This window comes from Asterias rubens, chromosome 6 (genome assembly GCF_902459465.1).
Source record: "Asterias rubens chromosome 6, eAstRub1.3, whole genome shotgun sequence".
Classification (NCBI taxonomy): Eukaryota; Metazoa; Echinodermata; class Asteroidea; order Forcipulatida; family Asteriidae; genus Asterias; species Asterias rubens.
This window is the reverse complement of record NC_047067.1, coordinates 13119380-13131176: the sequence shown is the minus strand read 5'-3', so window position 1 is coordinate 13131176 and position 11797 is coordinate 13119380.

The following is an 11797-nucleotide window of genomic DNA, read 5'->3' as shown; positions in this document are numbered from 1 at the left end:
AAAACAATGATATCAACTCAGACATGGACAACAATGACAGCCACTGAGACATGGACAACAATGACAGCAACTCAAACATGGACAACAATGACAGCAACTCAGACACTGGACAACAGTGACAGCAACTCAGACATGGAAAACAATGACACTCAGACATGTAAAACAATTATGAAAGCAACTCAAACACAGGACAGCAATGACAGCAACTCAGACATGGACAACAGTGACAGCAACTTAGACATGGACAACAATGACATCAACCCAGATATGGACAACAATGACAGCAACTCAGACTTGGACAACAACAACGTAAACTCAGACATGGACAACAACGACAACAAACTCAAACATGGACAACAATGACACTCAGACATGTACAACAATGAAAGCAACTCAAACACAGGACAGCAATGACAGCAACTCAGACATGGACAACAATGACAGCAACTTAGACATGGACACCAATGACATCAACATAGACATGGACAACAATGACAGCAACTCAGACATTGACAACAATGATAGCAACTCAGACATTGACAACAACGACAGCAACTCAGACATGGACAACAATGATAGCAACTCAGACATGGACAACAATGACAGCAACTCAGACATTGACAACGACAGCGACTCAGACATTGACAACAATGACAGCAACTCAGACATGGACAACAATGACATCAACTCAGACATGGACAACAATGACAGCAACTCAGACATTGACAACAATGATAGCAACTCAGACATTGACAACAACGACAGCAACTCAGACATGGACAACAATGATAGCAACTCAGACATGGACAACAATGACAGCAACTCAGACATTGACAACAACGACAGCGACTCAGACATTGACAACAATGACAGCAACTCAGACATGGACAACAATGACATCAACTCAGACATGGACAACAATGACAGCAACTCAGACATTGACAACAATGATAGCAACTCAGACATTGACAACAACGACAGCAACTCAGACAAGGACAACAATGATAGCAACTCAGACATGGACAACAATAATAGCAACTTAGACATGGACAACAACGACAGCAACTCAGACATGGACAACAACGACAGCAACTCAGACATGGACAACAATGATAGCAACTCAGACGTTGACAACAACGACATAAACTCAGACATGGAAAACAATGACACCAACTCAAACACAGGACAGCAGTGACAGCAACTCAGACCAAACTCAAATATTAATAAAGCCAGCAACTTGAACATTGACAACAATGATAAGATTGATAGCATCAAAACAAGGACAACACTGAATATCTGTCACCGTTTGGTTTTTCTTTTTTTCTCTTTTTTTTTCTTTTTTTCTTGTTTCTTTTTTACCTAAAACAATGCTGCAGAAATAATAATAGTTATGGTTATATTTTATAGGCCTCATCTATAGGATGAGTATGTGTCATGTGGTCCTCGTGGTTCGTGTAAAATCATAAGGAGCTATGATATGAATCGCTGTCTTTTTGGTTCGCCAGATACATGAAATGAAATAGTGTAGTTGTACGTGCCATTGATTGGTAAATAGAACCACCAGCAAGGACCAGTCCTTGGCTCTAGGGTCGAACCAGAGAAAATTCAATACAACAACATCAATCTATGGAAAACAACAGTTTGTTGCTCCTGTATTGTATCCAATAAATACAACATCATTCTACGAACTCGGTCGAAGGATCCTCCTCAGCCACATTATTGAAATTAATGTGTCACTCCTGAATCAAATTGGGCTTTTCAAACATCAAACTTATTGTATTGGGGGGGATGGAGGGGCCCTCCCATTCTTGTCATATAAGAGCGATGATGTATCACATAGGCCTAAAGGTGTGTTGATACGTGGTTCGTTGCAGATGGTTTTCTTGGTAACGGTAGTGTGTTACGGATGTGTGGCAGTTGTGGCAGCCGTCAACATCTTATTGTACTTTCCCCGTTGTTTCACTGGTAGTCCTCTTAAGAAACCATGACACTATATACAGGGACCAACACTGTTGGTAATTATTTAAAAACAAAAGTTAGCATAAAAACTTACTTGGTGGCATGTTTTAATGTTTGAACTGTATGCGAGCATTTGAAATACCCTTTTTGGGATCTAATAAAGATTATTGTATTGTATTGTATTGTATTGTATTGTATTGTATTGTATTGTAACGAGCAATGGAGAGCTGTTGATAATATATAAAAAAAAAAAAACATTGTGAGAAACGGCTCCCTCTAAAGTAACGTAGTTTTCGAGAAAGAAGTAATTTTCCACTCAAATAATTATTTGAATTTGATTTCGAATCAAAATTAGATTTAAAGGTCCCGAAATCAAGCATCTGAAAGTATTTAAGTACACAACTTCGTGCGACAAGAGTGTTTTTTTCTTCCATTATTATCTCACAACTTCAACGACTAATTGATTTGAAATTTTCACAGGTTTGTTATTTTGTGCATAGTTGAGCTACACCAAGTGGTGAGAAGACTGATCTTTGACAATAATTACCAAAATTAGTGTCCATCAGTGTCTTTTAACAGCAAAAAAAGCAAATGCACACATGAGGGTTATGGTTGGTTGTCTTTTTCTTGTAAGTATAATTATGTTGAGCTTAGCTACTTTTTGTGCTTAAGCAGCTCTATATGAAACAGGGCCCGGATCGATGAGATTATTTTCCTGCGTAAGCCCACCTCATTGGCCCATACATAGAGCAAGGAAATGGCCCATATAACACAGTTTAAAGATGCTATGTCAAATTTTTGGCCGATTTGACCGAAACATTTTGTTTGATGGGGGTCGAGAAAGTTACAAGCTTTCATTTGAGCCATTGCTCGAAAAAGTCCGCCAATTATTATAGGTTTTCTCGGTCAAATTCAGAAAATGAACAGCCAATTTCATGTTCATGCGTTCGAAATAAAGCTGTTTTGCCTCTCCAGTTGTTACTGCGTTTCAAATTCAGAATTCGGCCATTCAATTACGTTTTGAGTCGAGTCAAATTCCTTTAGCACTTTGTTCAATTTAGCGTATTTTTTATCGTCATTCTTTTTCGTGACACACGAAGCGTCTGTGAGTTTACATGCTGCTTTGATGAATTGTTAAATTGAATGATTCTTTTGTTAAATCCAGTGACACAACATTACATTTTACTAATCATAAAACAAAATTGAAATCGCACAGCTTGGTGGTTTAATATTGACTGCTCATTTGCCGAAATTGACCGAGAAAACCTATAGAAGCAGTGAAATAAAGTGCTCAAACTTAGTTTTTGTCGGGATCCCGACAATATATCACGTGACCAATTCTTATGTGTTTATAAGAAACGTTTTAAGTTTTTTTTTAATGTTTTTTTTAATGTTTGGGGCCAAAAATCTGACATAGCATCTTTAATGTCAAAATGGAGGAATAAACATTTAATTTCACCTCCATTGTATATAGGCCTTATCAACACATCAGCTGAGTCAAAATGAAACCATGAGAATCCACACCGTACAATGACCAAAAAAGGAACAAGACTCACAGATCGTGCAAACGGATCAACAAACTGAGTTGAACATCAAGTAAGGCAAATCAGCCATGCACAAAATACCTCAAACGGTTTTATTATATCTGTAATGTTGCTTTACCCAGAAGCAAAGTCGAACAACATTCCTTTGGTTTATCGCATTCGACTTTTGAACTTAATTTGTTCGTCTGAGGGGGTGCGTGGCTATAATATTAGACATTCATAATTCTAAGAAAAAAACAACCGCCCGGTTCTTTCTTCACCCACAAGGCCTTAAAGACAACATAATGCGGGTTTCGGATTTCCACACGAACAAATCTCAATATTAGTAGGATTTGAAACTTTGCATGGTGGAAATACGATATAGAAAGGTTTGCGGTAACACCATGTAATGACTATCTCTATAATGAGTTGGAGTGGTTCTGAAAAGAACCGTTGGTTGCATCTCGACGTTTCGATCAGTATGCTCTGATCGTCTAACAGCTTTCTCCAGCAGACGATCAGAGAGCATACTGAATCAGTATCTGATCGAAACGTCGAGTTGAAACCGACAATTCTTTTCAGAACCACCACAACTCATTAGAGATAGTCATTCATGGTGTTACCGCAAACCTTTCTAAATCTCAATAAGGTCAACATTATCAACATCATTATTATCTCTCGTCAAAAAACTAAAGAATCTTTATGGGCCTACATGCCGTACACGGTATGCAATATATTTTGGCTGGCTTTTGTCACTGAATTAACGTCAAGTTGCGAACAGCAGTTTCCAAATTTTATTTGAGCATGATCCGGGCAGCGAAATTAATTCTGTGGTCACCCTTGACTCCTTGTCTGGGACAACTTGTCTTCAAATTTTATTAGACATCTCCAGGTTTCTTGAAAGCACGTTGAAAGTAAGATTATGAGACCTTCATTATAAGAAGTCTGGGAGCGAACGTGACAACGGCTTACGCACGGAGGCCGCAGACGGCAAGGTTACGAACTGGTCACCGGTGCCGCGAAATTTATAACCCGCTGTTTCTTTGGAAAACCCCCATCATGAACCAAGACGGATATGGGAAAAACCCGAGTGCAGTAACCTCTGCATGCGTGTTTCTAATTAAACAATTATCGGTGTAGTTTTTAAAAAATAGGATGCACAGCGGATGACTTTCACGAAAATAAAGCAGGAAAAGAAGAGTAACGAGCTTAGACCTGTTTACTGCTAGAGACTCCCATAAAGGTTGCTGCGGTTTTTTTTCAACAGCAACAACATAAACCGATGATTTAGAACAATTTTTGTCAAAAGGTTCTACTGAATGACCAGGGTTGAAATTGAAAATTTCCTATCAAGAATGTTGTCACAGGTCACTTCGTCTTGACCACTTCGTATACACTGGAAGTGAAATTTGAAGTACCCTATGGACACTTCGCACCTATTCATACCTTCTTATAAGACACTTCGTACCTTCTTAGTATGACACTTCGTACATTCTTACAAAACACTTCGTGCCTTCTTGATCTTACAATATGCATTCAAAAAGTTGTTGAAATTATCTCAATAAATGCCTGTCATTATACCATAATAGTTGTTCAATTTCAAATTGATGTATGGAGGGGCTGAAAACGACTGACGATTGTTTTTATGTCATGTAAGTTATTTTGTTTCTATCATTCCAGAAACTTTTACACAGTAATAAATTTGAATGACCACTACACGTGGTGTTCACCCTGTCACAATGGAGAATTGTTTCAACTCGCATTACGGGGGAGACTCGCGACCTTTTTCATGCTGCCATAAACGTCTTGGTCATCTGCTGAACCCGCAAAAAAATTCTTAAGACACATCACACCAGCTTATCCAATAACAGCACTAATGACATTAATATTGCACACAAAGGAACCAGACTATTTCTCCTTCTAGCCTCGGTTTGGTTGCATTTATTTGAATGCGAGAAAATCAAGATGGCCGCACCATATATACCCACTTTTTCCATCCTCGATTTTGGCCGACAAGTTTCTCAATGTACGTTACCTAAATACAATGGTCACGAATTGTTCGTTATATTTCTACCTCCATGGTTATATCTTGGGCAAGAACACATCAAATCGAAAGAAATCTTGGTTCATAGTTACCTTCATTACGTCTCCAGATCGGTTGGGCAACAGGCTTTAATACCACCAGTATGTCCCTGACAAAATTCCAACGCGACTGAAATCAGTTACCGATATTCGACTAAAGGTTCCGCGTGGTCCGAGCGTCGGGGCGGAAGCGTGCCTCCGTAATAGGAAACCCAACTCATCTGTATGTAGCCTATAAATTAAGGGGCACACTGCCTTGGGTTTTGGCGCTTTCGGGTTTAACACAGAGAGCATTAATTTTTTTAAAGAAGTTTATGGAGTTATTTTGGTTTGGGAAAAATACAATTTTAGTAGAGTAATGATTCACATAATACTGGCTAAATACCTGTGAGGTTTTTTGGTCTAATTTCATGATGAAATAACAATAAGTCTGCCATTTCGGTAGCAACAAATTTTGACTCATTATGGCGGACCGTTATTCCTCCCGATTGTTTATTCAAGGAAACATTATGTTTAGTTTAATAACTTCACTAATTGTAACACATTTTGACTGTTTTTGTGCAGTAACAAAGGATCAGCAAATTCCAAACGGCAACAAAATGAATGGTACGATGCCCCATTTAACTCGTGTGCGCAATGGCCGGATGTGGCAGGATGCAATGATGGCCCCCCCCCCCCCCCCCCCCCTCCCCCGCATCCACAACCACGTCAATTCCATTGGCCTTTTCCAAACCATGGCTTGGGCTTTACCGGCTTAGGCTTCGTCAGTATACGGGGCTTAACACAGTCACCCAGGCCCAAGGCTAAGTCGTGGTTTCGAAAATGACATGGTTAATCATTACACAAAATATGGTTTTACTACAACATACAGTGGTTTGAGGCTTAATTATTGTTATCCGTTTCCTGCTACTGTTCCGCCAAAAGTTGTTCAGTATGTATGGACACAATTGGTAATTGTCAAAGACCAGTGTTTCCCCCAAAACATATGCATCAAATTACAAATCTGTAAAAAATTAGGGCTCATCAGTCGTCGAAGTCGCAAGAAAACAAAGGAATTGCACAAGTTTGTGTGCTTCAGATAACCAATTGAGACAACAACTATAAGATACAATGGTTTGCAAACTGATGAAGAGTAAATTATAAATGGATAGGCGTGGATTATAAAAAGGTACGTGCTATAAATTAATATTTAAACAAAATTACCCATCCATGTAATTAATTTCCCTTGTGATTACTTTTTAGTTTGAACTTTTATAAATAAATATCCAATGACGCACGTAGTTTGGCCTATAAATGCTTTATGGTTTTTTTTTCCAGACTTTAAGGTGAATGGTTCGCATGCACTATTTTATTTCGATGTGTTTTTTCTCTTAGAATTCAATACGGAGTCTGGCTTTGCTTGTTTGGTTTAAGTAAAAAAAATTAAAACTTAACCCAAGATAAACAATAGGCTTCTACAATAAGAGCATTTTCCCTGTTATACAATTATTCAAGCCACATTTTATTTCGAGATTTCTTGGATGTTTTCCTTAAAGACACTGGACACTAGTATTGGTAATTACAAAAAAATAATTGTTAGCATAAAAAACTATAGAATCGTAACAAGAAATGGAGAGCTGTTAATAGTATATAAAACATTGTGAGGGAAACGGCTCCCTTGAAGTGGAGTAGTTTTCGAGAAAGAAGTATAAGGTCTAATATTCCACTGAAATATTTGAATTTTTAATTCGAGAACTCAGAATTCAACTTCGAGGTTTCAAAATCAAGCATCTGAAGACACACAACTTCGTGTGACGAGGGCGTTTTTTCTTTCCTTATCGCGCAACTTCGACGACCAATTGAGCTCAAATTTTCATAGGTTTGTTTTGTAAGCATAAAATAACAAACCTGTGGAAATTTTAACTCGATTGGTCGTCAACATTGCGAGATAATGAGGAAGAAAACAACAACCTGATGGTTGTATTCGAGACCTCATCATTCTAAGGTGTTGACTGCAAATCACTCGGGTGGAACTCGAACCCATGACCTTTGCAATGCTTATGCAGATGTATTCCTCTAGACTGAGCTTCCCGATGGCTAGATGCAGTTGAGGTACATTTTAAATTTCGTGAATTTGTTTACTTTGAAAGTGTCTGCACTTCATGATCTACGTGTTTTCCACGTTGTTTTCCATAACATTCCAAAACAACACTTGAGTGTTTTGCTTTCCTTAAAAGCTAAAAGTGACTTCACTTCAAACGAAATGGTTTCGCCATATCTTCAGCTACTGATATACCAATATGATACACACGTCATCAACGGGTAGAAACCGCACCGAACACAGAAACCTCTCAGATGATGCGAGTACCAGTTCGGCCCGCCATTAGCAAAACAGCTATAGTAACCCGAAAAAAAGACATTTTGAGAAGAGGAAGTATAGTCCTACAGAGATAAGCTGTTTTGCAATGCCTTTGACATGTTGAAGTTGAAGAACACCATAAATTTACCAAAAAAGACTCTTTTTATTAAAAAAAAACCAAAATTTACAAGTTAGACTGTTTTGCCATGTAAGGGACGAGTAGGTTCGAATTCGAAGACTCATCCATCCTGACTCAACTAAAGAGCAACTAACATCCCAGAAGTTGTTTTGACAGTTCGACCAATGACGTCAGCAATCTCAAAACCACTAATGCACATTGAATTACCCACCTCTGCGCGGTCGCCATTAATTGAATTCAAACGTAGGTGGATCTAATGATGTATATTATTATTTTTTTGTTCTTTCCTGTAGGTTTATATCCGTAGCGGAAAATCTAATTTCATTCACGTTTACTATCATCAATTTATTGTTTGAGCAAACAAGGCGAAGATGGTTAGGAGTGATTAGCGGAATTGATTCAAGGTCACGTACATAAAGTCGCTTAGTCTTGGATGATATCAACCTCTTTGATAGAAACGATATCAGACGAGCGCGTCATTGACAGCTATACAACCTCGTGCTCAATACCGGTAGTCAGACATACGTCATTGCTATGGCTCCTGTTTTCGTATAGCCCTATCAGTTATTTTTTAAATGAAGCGCCTGTTGCTCAGAATTTTCAATCAAATGTTCAACCGACTTTATTGCCAAGCCTTATGACTCTTACTCAGTTTAGGTGGAGGCGAAAGTTTATACAATTTGTTTTTATTTTGTATAAATAAGTACGAAAGGTTAATTTTTTTTATTTATTTGAAGAACAAACTGAACTTGAGTAAAACAGACGCAAAATCCACTGGAACTATACCTCACTGGATGGCAAAACACTGTCTTTCCAAATTGGTCATACTCGTAGCTCATAGGAATGTCAGAGTCAACAGAAAGTTGACACATTACTAGTAGCCTACACATACACAAAACAAGGAGTGTAACAAATCTAACAGCAATGGTTTTCAACTCAATATTATTTACAATATATATATTAATAATAATGTATAAAACACAATAAGAGATAAACATCAGAAAAGAAGACAACAATTGTAAACATTTCAAAATCAGCTCTTTGATCATTAGGGAAAGTATACCTTTGGTTTTTGGAACCATTCGATTGCTTTTATCCCATACAAACATGTAGATGTAGATATACAATAAAACTAACTTGTGGAAACTTCATTCCAAAAGGCGGTTGCGTTTTAGAGATATCGCTGAAAATCCAGAGCAAACAAATTATGTCCATCGTGCCTGAAGAATAATCCCTAATAAGGAGCAGCACTGCAGGAATACACAATACCCGAGTAACATAACTGACAACCAGGCTTCTTAGATTGACACTTTGGGGGCATAAAAACTGATCTCTTTTTACAAAACCACATTACTTCGAAGTCAAATGATTCTCAAAATGGTTTATTATTGAAATCAGTATAGGTTTTTTTCCTAGCTTTTTATTTCCAATAATTTTAATAGTGATTATAAAAAACATATACCTGCCATTTCAACAATCAGCTCTTTACCCACCAGCCATACTTATACTTAATATTAACATAAAGTCTGTGCTTGGCCTAATTTAGAATTGACTATACATTGTATATGTTATTTACACAGACGGTGGCTATATAGAGATTGTGTTGACTGTGGTAAAGTTTAATTAAATAAAAGGGCAGTTTTCATTAAATTTAGTTTCATAGATTGATAAATACTCCAAAAACGAATGACCATAAGAAAAGGAGTGAGATACACAGCAGCTGTTCATAATGTAAACTATTTTGGGAAAGGAATCTCTTCGAAATAATTACGGTTTGGATAATTTTTCACTAAAAAACATTTGAGTCTCTCACACTTCTGTGAGTGTATGTCCGCTTGTCAAGAGACACGGTTGTTGTACCAGTTGTTACTTCGCATAACAAAGATGGATTTAAGCTTCTTGTGAAAATACCATGAACTTTTTTGCTGTTTTCTCAGCAAGTAGACACTGTATTCAGCTGAAACTTTCACGTGTAACTTTTTATCGTTTTTTTCTGCAAATCAGCACAATTGTTAAAGGCAATGGACACTATTGGTAACTACTCAAAATAATTTTTAGCATAAAACCTTACTTGGTAATGAGTAATGGGGAGAGGTTGACAGTATAAAACATTGTGAGAAACGGCTCCCTCTGAAGTGACATAGTTTTCTAGAAAGACGTATTTTTTCCACGAATTTGATTTCGAAACCTCAAGTTTAGAACTCGAAATCAACCATCTAAAAGCACAAAACTTCGTGTGAGAAGGTTGTGTTTTCTTTCATTATTATCTCTCAACTTGAACGACCAATTGAGTTCAAATTTTTACAGGTTTGTTATTTTATGTATATGTTGAGATACACTAAGTGAGAAGACTGGTCTTTGACAATTAACAATAGTGGCCACTGTTTTTAACAAAAACCAATATATAGTCCTTTTCGCACAACTCTATTCCCCGAGGTTGCCACGGCTGGCCTTTTCACACTATTGCTTTACCCCGGTCTGCCCTGGCAATTAGGCATACTCCCGGTAAGATCCACCCCTGCTCCAGAGTAGGGGTAAACTGTGGGGCAAAACAAGTCCCAGGCCCTCCCCAAGAGCTGATGACCCTTAAACTGAAACCAGATTCTGATATTACTCCTTTGTAACATCATGAGATTTTCTTGAACATTTCTTCAGCTTCCCGTGGATTAATACAACTCTCCAACAAGTTGGTGGAGCTTTATAGTCATCTCTCATATTGACTCTAGCAATTATCTGTTATTTGGCACTGCGTCAAATGAATTGGACAGAATTCAAAGATTACAAAACAGTGCAGCTCGTTTGATATGTTCCACACCCTCGAACGAACATTACCCCCATTAGGAAATTAGGAAACAGATTTAAAGAACTTGGCTACCGATTTAAAGAGATTAAACAAACATTTTAGACCAAAACTACTTGATATTATGTTTTCCAATTTGTTGTCATATTATTTTTTCAGTCCACACTTGGCATCACTCACTTGAATGTTCACGTCAAAAAAAGTTTTGGGTATCAAAAAAGCTGGACCACTGTAGCTGAACCAATGATTTAAACAATCTTCATAACCTAAATCTGTTTGTTTATTTGGCAATGCTCTGAAGACTGAACTCTATCCATCCAGGTTAACTTCTGTTATGTGTGCTATGATCTTTATGGAATAGCACCTTATGAATTTGTTATGTTTAAAGGCAGTGGACACTATTGGTGATTACTCAAAATAGTTATTGGCATAAAACCTTTCTTGGTGACAAGTTATGGGCAGAGGTTGATGGTATAAAACACTGTGAGAAACGGCTCCCTCTGAAGTGCCATAGTTTTCGAGAAAGAAGTAATTTACCTTGAATTTGATTTCGAGACCTCAGATTTAGAACTTGAGGTCTCGAAATCAACCATCTAAACACACACAGCTTCGTGTGACAAGGGTTATTTTTCTTTTATTATTATCTCGCAACTTCGATGACCGATTGAGCTCAAATTGTCACAGGTTTGTTATTTTATGCATATGTTGAGATACACCATCTGTGAAGGCTAGTCTTTGACAATTACCAATAGTGACCACTGCCTTTAACAATGTTGTGGTACCTTTGCCACCAACAAACACTGACACTATCAACCAATCTACCAACAGCAACACTCGGTTCTTCATTTCTGGTTTGTTTTTCCATGGAGAAGGGAAAGGGAAAATATCGACTGGCAACGACTTTAAGAATACCATGTTAGTAAGTGTGATGTACTTCTACAGTAAGCCGCATTGAC